Genomic DNA, 21,334 nt, shown 5'->3' on the forward strand with positions numbered 1-21,334 from the left:
AACGGCTGTTTCAGCTCTGGCCCTATTCTTGCAACCAGTTCTGCTATCTATTTTTGAATAATATTAGAAACTGTTAGTTTTATTTATCCTGGGTTTATGTAGTGTACTTGATGGTTTATTAGTATTCTCAGTATTATTTACTAGTAAGATGCCTCAGGGCGCCAATTCTTTGCTATCTGGCCAGTGATGTATATCGGACCTGTTACCCATATATGGAGACCCCTGGTACCCATATATGGAGATCCATGTACTGTATATGGAGATATTGTGAGAGCCCAAACATGCTTACTCAGTTATTTGTTATGTGAAAGTCCTATGATGTCTATGACAACTGACATCATACCCTTTTATGCCCATACATGGAGATCCCTGTCTGTAGAACCAGCCACACCGATATGGGCTGTCTTGGCCATATATGGATTCTGTTTGTGTGGTATGTGGCCGGTGTGGCCTCCATATATGGGCATTCCCATATGAAGTCCTGTTAGATATGGGCTTAATATTGAAGACATCAGGGAACTCCATATATGGACCTTGTCATACATCTTGAATGTATGACCTCAGCATCAAAGGCTGGATTGGGGTATGTCCCTGTGACAAACTATTATCATGTCCACTGTCCAGGGGTACTTGTACATCAAGCTGCCTCACAGAAACAGGACATAGACTCCTGCCCTATGAGCCTCAGGGCTGGGCAAGGCTTACTTATTTCCATCAACATTGGAGTAATTGGAGCACTTTGGTCCAACAACCCAGCATCTGTGATAATGCAGGGTAATGGGATGGGATTTCAGTCAAAGAACTTGTAGCTGCACTTCTCTATACCAACAACCTGAGGGGCTCGGACAGTGCGAGCATGGCTGTGAAGTTTGCGGACGATACTGTTCTGGTGGACACCTCAAACTGCCCTGCTCACTTTGAAGAGGAAGCAGAGAAGCTCCACCAGTCGTGTGAGGAGCACTACCTCCAGCTGAATGTGAAGAAGACCAAAGAGCTTCTCATAAGCCCCCGGAGGAAGGATGATTAACTCAACCCTGTTCCTCAGCTGACACTGGGTGGAGAGCTGGTGCCTGGAGAGGGTCAGCAGCTACAGATATCTTGGGACCACTATTGACAGTGGGTTGACTTTTAATGACAACACACAGGCCATCTTTTCAAAGTGTCAGCAGCAGACCTACCTCCTACGGAGGCTGAGATATATGGATGTTGCCCCCCCATCCTTTGCAGCTTTTACATCTGCCATATAGAGAGCCTCCTTACCTTCTCCTTCCTGGCTTGGTAAGGGGCTCTCTCAGAGGCCAACAAGGCTAAGTTACGGAGGATAACCTCAGTGGGGTCTAAGCTCTGTGGGATGCAATGCTCTGCCCTTCAGCATCTCTACGACCAGAGGGGAGGTTGGGGTGACCAGAGATTTGGCTGGCCCCCTTTAGTAACTCTGAGGACACCTGGGGGTCCCAGACCTCCTGTGGAAGACCCCTGGTATTAGCTACTCATTTTTGTTGTCAGAGCCCAGCTACAAAAAAAGCTTTTGTGCTTCAATTATCTAATTTGACACTGTTCTGGAGAAGGAGCAGAGCAAGGACTGTAATGAGTACTGAGATAGGCTCAGGGGTCATTCCAGGGGGCCCAGGTGAGGAGAGACCCCCACCAAAAGTCATACAGGTTATTCTGGCTGCTTCAAAAGTGCAATATATGGACTTTTAAAATGAAAACAACTCTAATATTAAGAAAATTGGACATTAACTGGCTGACATACTGTTCTAAGGTCTAAGGTCCTAAAATAGATGACCCCCCAGAAAAGGGGCAGGGGTCAGGAAAATCGACAGTTTGGTCCCTAATAATAATAATAAGTTCAGCGAAACAAATCATTACACTATGTAGTAACTCTGAGGACCCTCTAGGGGTCCCGAAGCCCCTGTGGAAGAACCCTGGTATTTGCTACTACTCATTTTTGTTTTCAGAGCCCAGCTACAAAAACATTTATTCAATTATGATCTAATATGACATTTTTCTGGAGCAGGAGCAGAGCGATTACTGAGATAGGCACAGGGGACTGTCTGGGGGGTCCCAGGTGAGGAAAGACCCCAAACAAAAGTCAGAAAGCTTATTCTGGCTGCTTCAAAAGTGCAATAAATTAACTCAGAATGTTTTCAAACCTACAAAACAACCCTAATATTAAGAAAATTGGACATTGAGTGCCAATCCCGAAATAGTTCGGCTTTATTTGCGGGTACCAGAGTGCCGATCCCGAACTAGTTCGGCTTAAAAAAATAAAAATAAAAAATAAAAAACTTTTTTTTTTTCAAAAAAAAATTAAAAAAAAAAAAAATGTTGACCCCAAAAACTGTAGTAGGCATGATAGCAATCGCGAAATTGCATGTTTAACCCCCATAGCAACCCCATCTTTCAAACATGGCAGCCATCTTGGCAGCCATCTTTGTTAAACATAATGGCTGGTATCTCATGAATGCCTGAATGGATTTCCATTCGGATTTTTTTGTTTGAAAGCTGTGAGCAATGTGGACACACAACACATTATCATCCTCCCTGCGTCAGACCCTTGACGTTCGGTCATTATAGCTTTCCGCGTTCATTTGAGCAGTAGGGAGCTAGGGAGAGCTGCCATGGCGTTCATTTGAGAGGCAGGGAGAGCTGCTCACGGCGTTCATTAGAGAAGCCGTCACTCTTTCAGTCGCTCTAGTAAGGTTACCATGGCAACGCGTCAACGGCGCGCTAGGGAGCGCTCCATTGTCAGAACCGGGATGCTGTTTTGATACACTCGTGTATCAAAACATACACTCGTGTATCAAAACAGCATCCCGGTTCTGCAACATGAGCTAAAACAGTGATCGTCACGTGACCGTTTCAATATTCCGGTGGTTTAGTTCTTTAGTTGGTTTAGGCATCTCCATTCAATGCATTTTTATTACATTTAAAGCCTTAGCTTTATAATGTGTTTAATTGTAGCTCCCTTCAATTAATTGCTTAGATTTTTTAATGTTCAATGCATTTCTTTCATGTATTTATTTAATCTGTCATGTATTTATTTTGAGCCAACCGAAATGACAATAATGTAATTTGGGCCAGTGTGTTTATTCATTGTTATTTATAAAAATAAATTCTAATTTGTTATGTTTTCACAGGAAGTTCAGTCGGCGGAAGTTGCGTGCGTCGTTCACCACTGAAAACAAAAACACCCCAACGGGAGAGTATTTTTTGCAGGTCTTTCAGTCCGAGTGTATACAAACAGCATCTTGTTAAGACGGCCAATCACAAGCTCCGGCTGCCTTAACCCAGTTGCTTTTTTGATATACTCGGACTGAACCACCTGCGGTTTCCTATCCGCTCGTGGATTCACTGGATTACTTGTTTCACAAGAGCAAAGAAGCGTCGCTGTCGTGGATCTGCATAATAAAGCGAGTCCATTCAGGTAAGAGACAATAGGCATCATCTAGAATGACTCAATGGGGGTTTATTGTTAAAATGTTAGGCTGTTGTACAGTAGGTCTGTAATGTTTTTCTTTACCTTGAAACACATGCTAACTCTCATGCTAACTGAAAGCTATTAAAGCTAACAACAACACCTCCCTCAGCCAGGGACCCCTTCTTAGCTGAAGCAGGGACCCCTTAGCTGAGAGAGAGATGAAGCAGGGACCCCTTAGCTGAGAGAGAGATGAAGCAGGGACCCCTTAGCTGAGAGAGATGAAGCAGGGACCCCTTAGCTGAGAGAGAGATGAAGCAGGGACCCCTTAGCTGAGAGAGAGATGCAGCAGGGACCCCTTAGCTGAAAGAGAGATGAAGCAGGGACCCCTTAGCTGAGAGAGATGAAGCAGGGAGTGGGACCCCTTAGCTGAGAGAGAGATGAAGCAGGGACCCCTTAGCTGAGAGAGAGATGAAGCAGGGACCCCTTAGCTGAGAGAGATGAAGCAGGGACCCCTTAGCTGAGAGAGAGAGATGAAGCAGGGACCCCTTAGCTGAGAGAGAGATGAAGCAGGGACCCCTTAGCTGAGAGAGAGATGAAGCAGGGACCCCTTAGCTGAGAGAGAGATGAAGCAGGGACCCCTTAGCTGAGAGAGAGATGAAGCAGGGACCCCTTAGCTGAGAGAGAGATGAAGCAGGGACCCCTTAGCTGAGAGAGAGTTGAAGCAGGGACCCCTTAGCTGAGGGAGAGATGAAGCAGGGACCCCTTAGCTGAGGGAGAGATGAAGCAGGGACCCCTTAGCTGAGAGAGAGATGAAGCAGGGACCCCTTAGCTGAGAGAGAGATGAAGCAGGGACCCCGTAGCTGAGAAAGTTTGAGAACACTGTTCTTTAATTCAACAGTGGGAGTTACTACTGGGGGTCCTCCAAATCTTTGAGTGATAGAAACTTTTTTTTACTCCTTTTTTACATTAACTACTTGAACCCTAGTGTCCATATTCTGAGAACTGTAGCCCAAAATAGCAGATCTACAAGCTCACAACGCCTCAATCGGCTGTTTTTGGCAAAGAGCTTTGGTGTAGAGAGGAAAAAGAGCAGACCAAGTACAGAGTGAAAGGTCAAGTTTATTAAGTATTGACAGTTCAAGGTTCAAGTGGTTAAATATCTGAAAACACAAATTGACATGAAAATATACATATATACATATATGGAGATCCATCTACTGTATATAGTACATGCCTTTTATGCCCATACATCCTGTTAGATATGGGCTTAATATCGATGACATCAGGGATCTCCATATATGGACATAAAATGGTTTCTGTTAGAGTGGTTCCCATGACATCACAGCATACAATAATTTGTTATGCCCATAGGAGATCCCTATCTGACCAGCCACACAGAGAGGGGCCATGTCTTGGCCATCTGGCCAGTGATATACAGTATATCAATGACAACAGGGATCTTCATATATGGGCATAAAAGGGATTCTGGGTTATACCCATATATGGACTTTTACATAGGTTATGTCACCCGTGATATCACCTGTGATCAGGGGTGTCGCACCAAATTCTGGGCCCTGGGTACAAGGATTCAATGCGGGCCCCCCATGAATGTTCTAGGGGGAGGGGGTTTAACCCATTTAGACTGGGAACGCATTATTTTGCGCTTTAACAATTGAAAAATATCATAATATCTACAATATCACAATATCTACAAGCTCACAGCGCAGCACAGAGTGCCGCGCTGCGAGCTTGTAGATCTGCTATTTTTGAAAAATCGTGAAAATGGGACTTGTAAGGTTTTTTGAAAAACCTATGTTTCTATGTCAGTGGTGCTCAAATTGTTTTGATGTGAAGGACCCCCAAAATGATATGTTTTTGACCACGGACCCCCATCTCAAAATATTTAGTTCCAGGGATCCCCCAGAAGCCAAATTTGAGTTACAAATGTTCACTTAAAAAATACATATATTCAAAGATTTGCACACGTTTTCACGACGTTTCAAAAAATAGCAGATCTACAAGCTCGCAGCGCGGCACTCGGTGCCGCGCTGTGAGCTTGTACATTTGCTATTTTTCAATAGCTAAACTATAAAATAATTAAGGCCCCTCCACCTTGGGCCCTAGTAACTCAGTCCCACTTTCCCCCCCCTTGTGACGCCCCTGCCTGTGATGCCACAGTGATGTGAAAAGGGAACCAACCTAAAACTGTGTACACACACGTCTACACAGAGACAAGCTGTAGCATTTCTCATGGTCAATTGCGACCGAAATTCAGAATGAATTTATACTAGTCTGAATCTTCACACACGTTCTGTTTTTCTCCACAGCTGTCATGCCAGGAACACTGCGACAACAGGACCATATCCGCCCGGCTGCCTGAAGCCCACCCTCGTGTTCCAGGAATTGCTACGGCCGAGCCCTCCGACGCGACCATGTCCTGCATATTACGCTTGGATTAACAGAATTTGGTGTTGATTTGTGGACAACGTGGAGTATTTATCTGCTTCTACGGACAATGAAAGAACCAACGTCTACCACTCTCAAGCCTCAAAGTTCCTTAAGGATAGTACTTTGCATTCACTCATTCCTTCCCACAATATGAGAGTCCTATGGGCAGCTTGAAACGTGGGCGGGAGTACTTGCCTTGACAGACAGACTCCTCTAACCCAGTGGTTCTCAACCATGTGGGTCGGGACCTCCAGGGGGGTCCCCAAATTATTTTGAGGGGTCCTCAGATGATTGACTTGATGTGCAACATTGTTTTCTCACTCAACAGTAAAAAATAAATAAAAAAATAAAAAAACAAGTGTATAGAGGTATATGAACATTTCTAAAGTGACAATTTAAGGAATTTTTAATACCTCTAAAATGACAAATTAAACATTGGCCAAAATTGGTCAAATATTAGAGTCAGAAATTGTGAAAATAGCCGATCTATAGCCGCAAATTGCAACACTAGATTTTATTTTAATCGGATGAATCTAGGGTTGCAATACCTCCCATAGGCAGCCAATGCATCAAAACAGTTTCTTTGCTATCTGATTGTAATAAACAACTTCAAATTCAGCTATATTGGGGCTCTATGGAAAGCTCAGAGTGTCCTCTTTCTATCTGCAAAGTGTTTGTTTCATAAAAATCCACCGTAGACATTTTAGGAGCTACTTTCTATCAAGAAATTGGAGCAGACATGGTTTATTTTCTACGTGTTGAACTTCGGAAGCGCTCGTCTTCTATTACGCAGCGTCCCGCTGCCTCCTGCATTATGTGACATTTAGAACCAGGTGGTACACATGACTGCTGAGTGACAACTCCAGCACTTGGAAAAAATTATCATCTGAAGCCAATATCTTGATAGAAAGTAGCTCATAACATGTCTACGGTGGAGTATTATGAAAGAAACTCTTTGCAGATAGAACGAGGATACTCCAAGCTTTCCATACAGCCCCGATATTGGTGAGTTTGAAGTCGTTTAATACAATCAGATAGCAAATAACTGTTTTGATGCTATGCCTGCCTATGGGAGGTATTGCAACCCTAGATTCATCAGATTAAAATAAAATCTAGTGTTGCAATTTGCGGCTAGCCGATCTACATGCTCACAACGCCTCGCAACGCAAGGTGCTGTGAGCATGTAGAACTGTGTTATACAAAATGTAATGCCTCAACTCTTACTGCTTGTCAGGGTGGGGGTTCCCAGTTAAAATATGGTTATTTTGGGGGTCGCGGCCTGAAAAAGTTTGAGAACCATTGTTCTAACCAATCAGCGTAGCAAAACATCTGACGTCATCTCAGTGCAGCCAGTCGGAAGCACGGCAAACACATATTTTCGGCCGATGAACTCCGCTAGCACATACTCTTGTTCCTTTTTAATTGTTGTAATTGATTCCAACTCTGAAATAACTTGCATTATGTTGCTTTATGTATCTATTTCTGTCTGTTATGTGGATGAATACATGGAAAATATATTTCCAAGCTGTATTACGATACACAATTTTATCAAGATTCTTTTTCATGTTGGTTTTTATGGTATTTAGGGGAGACCTTGCTACTTAACATTGAACTACTGATTTAGACAAAATTGCAAATTGGATTCTGAAACAAATCTCTGTAATTAACAGGCTCCCTCATTGTATCACGATATACTGTATACGATATCTCTGAAGAGGCATATCGTTGAGACATTGTATAGTCTCAACGATATATATTACCATATCGCCCACCCCTACACTCAACTAAGCCGTGAGTCGTGAGATGATAAACATGTAGAGATGTTTTCCCTCTCTCTGCAGTTGTAGGATACGTTGTGTGATTATTGCCATATTATCTGTCATCTATTTCAAGAACAATAAATTCTAAGAATCTGTATCTTGTCTTTGTTGATTGTCTGAAGTTTTTCTTACAGTAACACAGCCAGTTATAGTGTTGTAATAGTGTTATTATTATAATAAAATGTGATACAATCTTTTTGAACAGTTAACATAAGCAGGTAACTGAGTGCACCTCATGGTAGAGCAAGGGTCTTCAGCCGGGGGTCCGGGACCCCTAGGGGGTCCTCAGAATTACTACAGGGGGTCTTCCAAATCTTTGAGTGATAGGGGGAAAAAAACTTTTTTATATGAACCACTTGAACCCGAGTGTCCATATTCGGAGAACTTTAGCCAAAAATAGCAGATCTACAAGCTCAGCTGTGAGCTTGTAGATCGGCTATATTCGGCAAAGAGGTTTGGTGTAGAGGGGAAAAAGAGCAGACTAAGTACAGATTGAAAGGTCAGGTTTGTGAAGTACTGACATTTCAAGTTGTTAAATATCTAAAAATGACATGAATCCAAAATACTGTACACTGCTTCATCTCTCTCAACTAAAGGGTCCTTGGCCTGAAAACGTTGAAGACCCTAGAAGATCTGCTATTTTCAACTAGCCAATGAACAACAGATGTTGATACTAAGTAGTATTTAGGATAGACCCCTGTATTTGATATTAAATGTACTTATTAGTATGTTAAAGTAAATGATCCTACTAGAAAGTAAAGGCTGTTAATAAAAATCTAATTACAAATCAGTCAGACTTTTCTTTCTCTCTGTGAGCTTCATAAAGTTTAATGTATATGATAAGATGTCATTATACAGTATGAACTTCATTATATACCAGTAAGACTCCCTGATCTCTTATCTCTGTCTGTCTGGCTCTCTTTTATGCCCATATGGTGTTCCATGTCCAGGCCAGTCTGTGACCACTCTGTGATGTCAGTCATTTTGGGCACTGTTTAGTATCAGTGATGTCAGAAATGATGTCGGATGTCATTCATGACAGATATAATTTGTGCATTGTTTCAACATGCAGCTGTTACCATGGGGCGACACTGTTTAGTATCAGTGATGTCAGCATACAGACAGACAGACGGCGGACAGACAGACAGACAGACAGACAGACAGACAGACAGACAGACAGACAGACAGACAGACAGACAGACAGACAGACAGACAGACAGACATTCAGTCCATTAATACCAGTAGTTAGATGGGGTAGTTAGATGGGGTGCATAGCGTTGTTTCGATGTATTGGTGAATGCTAACCTGGTGGACTGACATCTAGACCTACTGCACATGCAGTATGAAACAGAGCTGATACAAAATACCTGTATTTTGAGGACAATAATGCTGCTATTTGTACCCTGTATATAAAATGTCACAATGCGACATAGCTCTGTTTACACAATGCTGTACCCCCTCCAACTGTATGTTCCCCATTTTCAACTGTTTTTTATTGTATTTGTAATACTTGCTTTGGCAATGTAAACGTATGTTTTCTCATGCCAATAAAGCTCCTTTGAATTGAATTGAATTGAATGATAACCCTAGCTAAGCCTCCACACTCCTATCTAACATCAGGGTCTAGAGCTCTACAAGAGCCAGGGGTCTTCAACGTTTTCAGGCCAAGGACCCTTTAGTTGAGAAAGAGAGATGAAGCAGGGGCCCCCACAACATATTCAGAGATTTGATAGTTCCATTGTTTAACAGCACAATCATCAGTGTATTTTTGATTCATGTCAATTTGTGTATATAATAATAATAATAATAATATAATGTGTGGGACACAGACAGACAGAAGGATACAATGAGTATTGCACAAATGTGAGCTGTATGTGAGTGAGAAGTTCATACTGTATAATGACATCTTATCATAATACATTATAAACTTTATGAAGCTCACAGAGAGAAAGAAAAGTCTGACTGATTTGTAATTAGATTTTTATTAACAACCATCAGTGTATTTTGGATTCATGTCAATTTGTGTTTTTAGATATTTAACTTGAAACCTGACCTTTCACTCTGTACTTAGTCTGCTCTTTTTCCCCTCTACACCAAACCTCTTTGCCGAATATAGCCGATCTACAAGCTCACAGCTGAGCTTGTAGATCTGCTATTTTTGGCTAAAGTTCTCCGAATATGGACACTCGGGTTCAAGTGGTTCATATAAAAACGTTTTTTTTCCCCCTATCACTCAAAGATTTGGAAGACCCCCTGTAGTAATTCTGAGGACCCCCTAGGGGTCCCGGACCCCCGGCTGAAGACCCTTGCTCTACCATGAGGTGCACTCAGTTACCTGCTTATGTTAACTGTTCAAAAAGATTGTATCACATTTTATTATAATAATAACACTATTACAACACTATAACTGGCTGTGTTACTGTAAGAAAAACTTCAGACAATCAACAAAGACAAGATACAGATTCTTAGAATTTATTGTTCTTGAAATAGATGACAGATAATATGGCAATGATCACACAACGTATCCTACAACTGCAGAGAGAGGGAAAACATCTCTACATGTTTATCATCTCACGACTCATGGCTTAGTTGAGTGTAGGGGTGGGCGATATGGTAATATATATCGTTGAGACTATACAATGTCTCAACGATATGCCTCTTCAGAGATATCGTATACAGTATATTGTGATACAATGAGGGAGCCTGTTAATTACAGAGATTTGTTTCAGAATCCAATTTGCAATTTTGTCTAAATCAGTAGTTCAATGTTAAGTAGCAAGGTCTCCCCTAAATACCATAAAAACCAACATGAAAAAGAATCTTGATAAAATTGTGTATCGTAATACAGCTTGGAAATATATTTTCCATGTATTCATCCACATAACAGACAGAAATAGATACATAAAGCAACATAATGCAAGTTATTTCAGAGTTGGAATCAATTACAACAATTAAAAAGGAACAAGAGTATGTGCTAGCGGTGTTCATCGGCCGAAAATATGTGTTTGCCGTGCTTCCGACTGGCTGCACTGAGATGACGTCAGATGTTTTGCTACGCTGATTGGTTAGAACAATGGTTCTCAAAATTTTTCAGGCCGCGACCCCCAAAATAACCATATTTTAACTGGGAACCCCCACCCTGACAAGCAGTAAGAGTTGAGGCATTACATTTTGTATAACACAGTTCTACATGCTCACAGCACCTTGCGTTGCGAGGCGTTGTGAGCATGTAGATCGGCTAGCCGCAAATTGCAACACTAGATTTTATTTTAATCTGATGAATCTAGGGTTGCAATACCTCCCATAGGCAGGCATAGCATCAAAACAGTTATTTGCTATCTGATTGTATTAAACGACTTCAAACTCACCAATATCGGGCTGTATGGAAAGCTTGGAGTATCCTCGTTCTATCTGCAAAGAGTTTCTTTCATAATACTCCACCGTAGACATGTTATGAGCTACTTTCTATCAAGATATTGGCTTCAGATGATAATTTTTTCCAAGTGCTGGAGTTGTCACTCAGCAGTCATGTGTACCACCTGGTTCTAAATGTCACATAATGCAGGAGGCAGCGGGACGCTGCGTAATAGAAGACGAGCGCTTCCGAAGTTCAACACGTAGAAAATAAACCATGTCTGCTCCAATTTCTTGATAGAAAGTAGCTCCTAAAATGTCTACGGTGGATTTTTATGAAACAAACACTTTGCAGATAGAAAGAGGACACTCTGAGCTTTCCATAGAGCCCCAATATAGCTGAATTTGAAGTTGTTTATTACAATCAGATAGCAAAGAAACTGTTTTGATGCATTGGCTGCCTATGGGAGGTATTGCAACCCTAGATTCATCCGATTAAAATAAAATCTAGTGTTGCAATTTGCGGCTATAGATCGGCTATTTTCACAATTTCTGACTCTAATATTTGACCAATTTTGGCCAATGTTTAATTTGTCATTTTAGAGGTATTAAAAATTCCTTAAATTGTCACTTTAGAAATGTTCATATACCTCTATACACTTGTTTTTTTATTTTTTTATTTATTTTTTACTGTTGAGTGAGAAAACAATGTTGCACATCAAGTCAATCATCTGAGGACCCCTCAAAATAATTTGGGGACCCCCCTGGAGGTCCCGACCCACATGGTTGAGAACCACTGGGTTAGAGGAGTCTGTCTGTCAAGGCAAGTACTCCCGCCCACGTTTCAAGCTGCCCATAGGACTCTCATATTGTGGGAAGGAATGAGTGAATGCAAAGTACTATCCTTAAGGAACTTTGAGGCTTGAGAGTGGTAGACGTTGGTTCTTTCATTGTCCGTAGAAGCAGATAAATACTCCACGTTGTCCACAAATCAACACCAAATTCTGTTAATCCAAGCGTAATATGCAGGACATGGTCGCGTCGGAGGGCTCGGCCGTAGCAATTCCTGGAACACGAGGGTGGGCTTCAGGCAGCCGGGCGGATATGGTCCTGTTGTCGCAGTGTTCCTGGCATGACAGCTGTGGAGAAAAACAGAACGTGTGTGAAGATTCAGACTAGTATAAATTCATTCTGAATTTCGGTCGCAATTGACCATGAGAAATGCTACAGCTTGTCTCTGTGTAGACGTGTGTGTACACAGTTTTAGGTTGGTTCCCTTTTCACATCACTGTGGCATCACAGGCAGGGGCGTCACAAGGGGGGGGGAAAGTGGGACTGAGTTACTAGGGCCCAAGGTGGAGGGGCCTTAATTATTTTATAGTTTAGCTATTGAAAAATAGCAAATGTACAAGCTCACAGCGCGGCACCGAGTGCCGCGCTGCGAGCTTGTAGATCTGCTATTTTTTGAAACGTCGTGAAAACGTGTGCAAATCTTTGAATATATGTATTTTTTAAGTGAACATTTGTAACTCAAATTTGGCTTCTGGGGGATCCCTGGAACTAAATATTTTGAGATGGGGGTCCGTGGTCAAAAACATATCATTTTGGGGGTCCTTCACATCAAAACAATTTGAGCACCACTGACATAGAAACATAGGTTTTTCAAAAAACCTTACAAGTCCCATTTTCACGATTTTTCAAAAATAGCAGATCTACAAGCTCGCAGCGCGGCACTCTGTGCTGCGCTGTGAGCTTGTAGATATTGTGATATTGTAGATATTATGATATTTTTCAATTGTTAAAGCGCAAAATAATGCGTTCCCAGTCTAAATGGGTTAAACCCCCTCCCCCTAGAACATTCATGGGGGGCCCGCATTGAATCCTTGTACCCAGGGCCCAGAATTTGGTGCGACACCCCTGATCACAGGTGATATCACGGGTGACATAACCTATGTAAAAGTCCATATATGGGTATAACCCAGAATCCCTTTTATGCCCATATATGAAGATCCCTGTTGTCATTGATATATATCACTGGCCAGATGGCCAAGACATGGCCCCTCTCTGTGTGGCTGGTCAGATAGGGATCTCCTATGGGCATAACAAATTATTGTATGCTGTGATGTCATGGGAACCACTCTAACAGAAACCATTTTATGTCCATATATGGAGATCCCTGATGTCATCGAAATTAAGCCCATATCTAACAGGATGTATGGGCATAAAAGGCATGTACTATATACAGTAGATGGATCTCCATATATGTATATATGTATATTTTCATGTCAATTTGTGTTTTCAGATATTTAACCACTTGAACTGTCAATACTTAATAAACTTGACCTTTCACTCTGTACTTGGTCTGCTCTTTTTCCTCTCTACACCAAAGCTCTTTGCCAAAAACAGCCGATTGAGGCGTTGTGAGCTTGTAGATCTGCTATTTTGGGCTACAGTTCTCAGAATATGGACACTAGGGTTCAAGTAGTTAATATAAAAAAGGAGTAAAAAAAAGTTTCTATCACTCAAAGATTTGGAGGACCCCCAGTAGTAACTCCCACTGTTGAAGTAAAGAACAGTGTTCTCAAACTTTCTCAGCTACGGGGTCCCTGCTTCATCTCTCTCTCAGCTAAGGGGTCCCTGCTTCATCTCTCTCTCAGCTAAGGGGTCCCTGCTTCATCTCTCCCTCAGCTAAGGGGTCCCTGCTTCATCTCTCCCTCAGCTAAGGGGTCCCTGCTTCAACTCTCTCTCAGCTAAGGGGTCCCTGCTTCATCTCTCTCTCAGCTAAGGGGTCCCTGCTTCATCTCTCTCTCAGCTAAGGGGTCCCTGCTTCATCTCTCTCTCAGCTAAGGGGTCCCTGCTTCATCTCTCTCTCAGCTAAGGGGTCCCTGCTTCATCTCTCTCTCAGCTAAGGGGTCCCTGCTTCATCTCTCTCTCTCAGCTAAGGGGTCCCTGCTTCAGCTAAGAAGGAGTCCCTGGCTGAGGGAGGTGTTGTTGTTAGCTTTAATAGCTTTCAGTTAGCATGAGAGTTAGCATGTGTTTCAAGGTAAAGAAAAACATTACAGACCTACTGTACAACAGCCTAACATTTTAACAATAAACCCCCATTGAGTCATTCTAGATGATGCCTATTGTCTCTTACCTGAATGGACTCGCTTTATTATGCAGATCCACGACAGCGACGCTTCTTTGCTCTTGTGAAACAAGTAATCCAGTGAATCCACGAGCGGATAGGAAACCGCAGGTGGTTCAGTCCGAGTGTATCAAAAAAGCAACTGGGTTAAGGCAGCCGGAGCTTGTGATTGGCCGTCTTAACAAGATGCTGTTTGTATACACTCGGACTGAAAGACCTGCAAAAAATACTCTCCCGTTGGGGTGTTTTTGTTTTCAGTGGTGAACGACGCACGCAACTTCCGCCGACTGAACTTCCTGTGAAAACATAACAAATTAGAATTTATTTTTATAAATAACAATGAATAAACACACTGGCCCAAATTACATTATTGTCATTTCGGTTGGCTCAAAATAAATACATGAAAGATTAAATAAATACATGAAAGAAATGCATTGAACATTAAAAAATCTAAGCAATTAATTGAAGGGAGCTACAATTAAACACATTATAAAGCTAAGGCTTTAAATGTTATAAAAATGCATTGAATGGAGATGCCTAAACCAACTAAAGAACTAAACCACCGGAATATTGAAACGGTCACGTGACGATCACTGTTTTAGCTCATGTTGCAGAACCGGGATGCTGTTTTGATACACAAGTGTATGTTTTGATACACGAGTGTATCAAAACAGCATCCCGGTTCTGACAATGGAGCGCTCCCTAGCGCGCCGTTGACGCGTTGCCATGGTAACCTTACTAGAGCGACTGAAAGAGTGACGGCTTCTCTAATGAACGCCGTGAGCAGCTCTCCCTGCCTCTCAAATGAACGCCATGGCAGCTCTCCCTAGCTCCCTACTGCTCAAATGAACGCGGAAAGCTATAATGACCGAACGTCAAGGGTCTGACGCAGGGAGGATGATAATGTGTTGGGACACACGTGGTGCATTATCTAGGCATGGGTGTGCATGATCCGTGCACTATGAATTACATGGAAGTCTATGGAGATTCTCTGGTCATTGGGCGCCCTCTAGTGGTGAAAAGGTGGCACTCAAAGAGTTAACTGGCTGGTGTACTGTTCTGGGAGGTCCCAAACTAGATGACCCCCAGAAAGGGGGTGGGGGTCCGGAAAAGTTGACACCCATCATTTTCCATCAAAAAATCAATTTTAGCACAAAAATCCTACGGAAGTACACATCGTACCACACTAAAATGGCTAGTCCTAAAGCCAAGTGGATGTATGGAGGTGTCAAAGCATTGACAATGACTTGCACTGCTCTGTGGATGACGAACTGTTTCACAAGTGTTGTGTCCGTGAGAGTGGGCTGGGTGTGGAGGAGGACTCGGTGCTGAGAGGTAGCTTAGAGGTGACAGCATCAAACAGTTGAATTTAACGTTTCTGTAACAATGGACTAATTTTTGTCAATATATAGAACATGGGAAGATTTATTTGGTGGCTGGAAAAACTGATTTAATTCAAATGTAAAAAGTAATTTTGTTGTTGCTAAAGAAAAGTGCCTGGAGCATTTTTTTTCTGTGCTGATGTGAGAAAATAATAATATGAACAGTATTTGGACAATATTGTTTAAATAAAGGGATTTTTAAAAGTAAAAATTCTCTCTCTCTCTCCATCTCTCTCTCCCCCTCCCTCCCTGCCCCTCCTTCTTTCTTTCTTTCTTTCTTTCTTTCTCTCTCTCTCTCTCTCTCTCTCTCTCTCTCTCTCTCTCTCTCTCTCTCTCCCTCTCTCCCTCCCTCCCCCTCTTTCTTTCTTTCTATCTTTCTTTCTTTCTTTCTTTCTTTCTTTCTTTTAGTCCATGGGCCATATGAGATGTCGCTCTCCGAAAGGTGGCAAATGCATTTCTGAAAAGCTCTATATCTGTAGTAGGTGGTAGAAGCATACGAGGGGTCAAACTAGGTTTATTTTTTCATGATTCTGAATCCATTGCAAGCATGTGTTTTGCACAAAAAAACATTCCTTGGGCTAAAAACGGACCCCCAAAACTATGGTTTAGTGATGAAAAGTGATGAGTCATCACTTTTTTTTTTTATCCCTTTTCACTGTTTTGTGGGGCCCGTTTTTAGCCCTATCTCCATATATGGGCATACAAGGCACAAGGACGGAATATGATGTCACAATGTGATGTCACAAATATCCAGGGTTTGATCTTTGATGAGATGATGTCATAGTTAACTGTATATTATATAATAATTGGCACTGGGTGAAAAATGGGTTACAAAATTGTGGGATAAAATTAAAGAGAAAAGAATGTGTTAGGAATAGCACTGTAAATCTGTAATAATTTCTTCATCACCTTGTCTTGATTGTTTAAACATGTGATGGAATGCTATATGCTCGATAACAGGCTTGATAAGCCCATTGATACCGGCGGGTACTCAATAAATGTGTTATCGAGTATGTAACAGGTTTGTGTTTCGAGCTCCATCCCTACTGATAGGCATCTATATAATATATAAGTACAAACACGCGCGCACACACACGCGTTCCCAGGGGCGTCACACCAAATTCTGGGCCCCTGGTTACAAGGATTCACTGCGGGCCCCCCATGAATGTTAACTATTGAAAAATAGCAGATATACAAGCTCACAACGCGGCACCGAGTGCCGCGCTGCGAGCTTGTAGATCTGCTATTTTTGAAAAATCGTGAAAATGTGTGCCAAGTTTCCATGTCAGTGATGCTCAAACTTTTTCATGTGAAGGACCCCCCATCTCAAAATATTTAGTTCCAGGGACCCCCCAGAAGCAACATTTGAGTTACAAATGTTCACTTAAAAAATACATATATTCAAAGATTTGCGCACATTTTCACGAGTTTTCAAAAATAGCAGATCTACAGCGCTGTGAGCTTGTATATCTGCTATTTTTCAATAGCTAAAGTCACTAGGGCCCCTCCACCTTGGGCCCTGGTAACTCAGTCCCACTTTCCTACCCCTTGTGACGCCCCTGCGCGTTCCCGCACACACCTGGCCAGAGCGATGTAGCCCAGCGCGGCGCCCACCAGCTTCCTGCCGTGCTTCTCCTCCAGGAACAGGAAGAGCAGTGACATCATATCCTGTGCGTCTTGGCCGAGCCGCAGCTCCCCGGCGGGGGAGTAGGAGGTCCAGCGGCGCGCGGCCCACAGCATCAGGGTCAGGTGGAGAGGACTCCCTGTCCGCTCCAAGGCACGCAGCACCAGCTCAGTCTGAGGGGAGGTCAAGCTCCTCTGGCACGCCTGACACCAAGTTCATTGGATAGATGGACAGACAGACAGATAGATTAAATTAGGGGTGCAACGGTTCGCAAAATTCACGCTTCGGTTCGATATTTTGGTGACACGGTTCGATACTTTTTCGATACAAAAAATAAACAGACATTTTCTTGATGTCCTTGATTTATAAATGTATTTTTATAACTACGTGTTTTTTTGTTTTAACTTTGAACAATACAGTACCCAACCTATGGAATAGTGTTTCTCTAAGTGGGCTCTGCGGACCCCTAGGGGTCCTTGAGGGGGTTCCAGGGGAATGTGGATGTGGAGTGGTGTTGTATTGTTTGGTACAGGATCATTCGGTTCGATACTTTTCGGTTCGGTTCAACTTTCGATATTCGGTTCTATATGTCGATATATATATATATATATATATATATATATATATATATATATATATATTAGGCCTGCAACGATACACAAAATTCACGGTTCGATTTGGATCGATATTTTGTGGTCACGGTTCGATATTTTTTCGATACAAAAAAATAATAAAATACCCCAGTTTTTTTCCCTTAAATGTATTCAAACTCATTTTCAACTTTAACAACCAACAACACCCATATTCTAGGGCAGGGGGTCCCCAGCCCTAGAATATATATATATATATATATATATATATATATATATATATATATACAGTATATAGTATCAAAATCAGCTTAACCACTTTAATCTAGCTTGTAGATCTTTTTCAAAAAGAAATCTAACAATGTTTAAATATTTTATCAGCACAAGATATTTTCAGATGTTAGTCCACTGCCAAATACATATTAATTTGAGGGTTCCTGATATGAACAGGTTTGAGAACCACTGTTCCATGGTGTATTCTTAGCAGCATGTAAAACAAATGCACCTAATGGAGTTACACTTGACTAATTTTCTGCTGTGCATTCTTAGCAAAACATCAAACTAAAGGGGGGTTATTGTAAATAACCTAAAGTTCTCTCTATAAACCCCATTATCAAAATAGGATTGTTGCCAGATTTTGCGAGAGGAATAAGCAACCAGGTCTATGAAAACTAGACCAGGTCACCTGGTTGTGCCAGACCCGCAATGAAAACTAGTATGGCACTGAACTAACACATGAACACACAGGATTTTATAGTCTCAGCAACAAAGCGTAGTGAGCTTGTAGATCGGCTGTTTTCACTAGTATGGCACTGAACTAACACATGAACACACAGGATTTTATAGTCTCAGCAACAAAGCGTAGTGAGCTTGTAGATCGGCTGTTTTGACTAGTATGGCACTGAACTAACACATGAACACACAGGATTTTATAGGCTGAGCAGCTGGAAATGTTTGTGAGCTTGTAGATGGGCTGTTTTCACTAGTATGGCTGTGGGGCAAATGTTTTGCAGCACTGAACTAACACATGAACACACAGGAATTTATAGTCTCAGCAGCTCGTCAGCCAACTCAACTCAGCTGGTCCCGTACAGGTGACGGCACTCAAGGCAATCAGCCGAGCAAGGGAAGGGAGGGGCAGATGAGCAGTCAGAGGCAAACACAGGCACACTGAGGAAAAGAGGGACACTGAGGAAAAGAGGGACCGACCGACAGACCGACAAAGCCTTATGTAGGCCGACCCCCTGGGTCTGGCAACAAACCCAAGGGAAGTGAATATAGGCCATATGAACACTTTAAACCTATATATGTTGGCTATTTGAAAATAGCTGATCCGATCTGCAAGCTCACAACCACAACCGCCATTTTTAATTAGCAACTTTACATAAAAACAAGCCCAACGTCAATGTGGCTTATAATAATGTGGCAACAGATTCCTCTGCATGTCTCTCGCTACACTGGCTCAGTGAGAAGGCAGGGGCGTCAATTGGGTATGGCAGCTGCCATACCTTGGCTACAGGGGAAATAATAAAAATGTACTTTTCATCGTGCCTGTTGCTAAGGTATGGCAACATGACTGGTGTCTAGTCATGTTGCCATACCTTACCTTTTTCTGAACTGACGCCACTGTGAGAGGGCTACGAGCCTACGAGGGCTAGATTTGCTGCTTGCTTGAGCGGCTCGCATATTCATCAGCCAGAGTTAGACAACATCACAGTGTGGACATGCCTGGGACCCCCTATATTTTACAGTCTATGCTGGGGACCTGGCTGGATCCCGAGGCTACACTGTGACTGCCCTTGGCTTTTGTGTTGGCAGCCTGACAGTAGTAGCTGCCGGCTACGATAGCTTGCTAATGCTAACGCTAGGCTAAGTAGCCAGTTTAGCTACAGACAATGCTCCGTAGGGACAGACAGAGAGAGAGAGAGAGAGAGAGAGAGAGAGAGAGAGAGAGAGAGAGAGAGAGAGAGAGTGTGTGTGTGTGTGTGTGTGTGTGTGTGTGTGTGTGTGTGTGTGTGTGTGTGTGTGTGTGTGTGAGAGAGAGAGAGAGAGATATCCTCTCGGTGCGTAAGCGTGCTAATATGTTTCTCCATAGCCAAGAAAGAGTGCAATACATCTTCTCCATCCAAGTGTAACCGAGTTATGATTCACATGAGCGTCACCTGTGAAAAGAAATCCCCCCCCCCCCCCCCCCCACCCATGCACGTTTCTCTCTCTGTGTGTGTGAGGAGGAGGAGGAGCAGCTGCGGGCTGCTGATATATATATAATTAATTATCGTTCGGTCGTTCGGTACGTAGCGCGTACCGAACCGAGACCCCCGTATCGAACGGTTCGATATCGGTTCATTTATCGTTGCAGGATTAATATATATATATATATATATATATATATATATATATGTGATAGGGATGAAAGGAAGGTGTTGTTATTTTTCATTTTTTGTATTATTTCTTTAAATGCAATGATGTTTTCTTTTTGTTTCTTTTATTTAAACACATTGTATTTTCGTTATGGTATTTATGTTGTAATAATATTCCTTTCCCCTTAAGCATGTTCTCTTTTTCTGAATGGACTGCGGGACTTTAAGTGAATGGAGGTTCTGGATAGGGTAACTAGCGGCCATGTTGCAGCCTATGCAGTGTGGGGTTGACGTCACGGCTGGCCAATTGAGTGGCAGCTGGGCGGGACGCAGGACTATGAATGGGACGGCGCGTCTCAGTCGAGGGGAAGCAGGGGAACGGAGCAGACGTGTTGTGAGAGAGCACAGACACCGGGGGTTCTGAGGAACCACATACGCAATATAGAGACTCATGGGACTGAGTAAAGTAGCTATGCTACGCTAAGTGAGGACCATTGTGCGAACCTTATTAGTTACAGCGACGGAGAGACTGGTGAGCCGGTGAGAGGAGCGAACCGGCTGCCTGGCCTGCTGTGGGAGAGACGGAGAGAGACGGTCCGTGCTGACCTGCTGTGAGAGAGACGGAGAGAGACGGTCCGTGCTGACCTGCTGTGAGAAACAGTGCCGGTATCTAAGGTGCGTTCTCAATTTTATAGCTGTACACAGCGCCCAGACGAGAGTATTGGTTCATATATTCTGAGATTGAGGGAGCTATTCTGTAGGCTGCGGCGACACGACCCGAACACGGCCCCTTCTGATTCCGTCCTACGCTATGGGGTTGTCTGAAGGTCCTCTGAGCCAGGCCTTAAGAGTATATGCCCGAAGAAATCCGGATGATGACTTCGCTGCGCTGCGAGAAGAAGCTGTACTTCTGGATAGTGAACATGGAAGTGTGAGAGCACCTGAAGTTACATGCCATGCTGTTAACCCTGTGCCTATTCCTAACCCTTTACAGACGGCCGAGTGGAGGAACGAATTGAAACGAGAGATCTTGGATGATGTGAAGGGCCAAATGCAGGGATTCACGAAAGAGCTAATGAACGAAATCCGTCCACTCCTGCAGCCCGCTACTGTTCCTGCACCGCCTTCGCTTAACCAACAGTATGAGCCTGTCCAGGCTGGCCGTGCGCCACCACCGCGTCACGCACCTACTAGCCATCGGT

The sequence above is a fragment of the Nannobrachium achirus genome (assembly GCF_963921795.1).
Source record: "Nannobrachium achirus genome assembly, chromosome: 14".
Lineage (NCBI taxonomy): Eukaryota > Metazoa > Chordata > Actinopteri > Myctophiformes > Myctophidae > Nannobrachium > Nannobrachium achirus.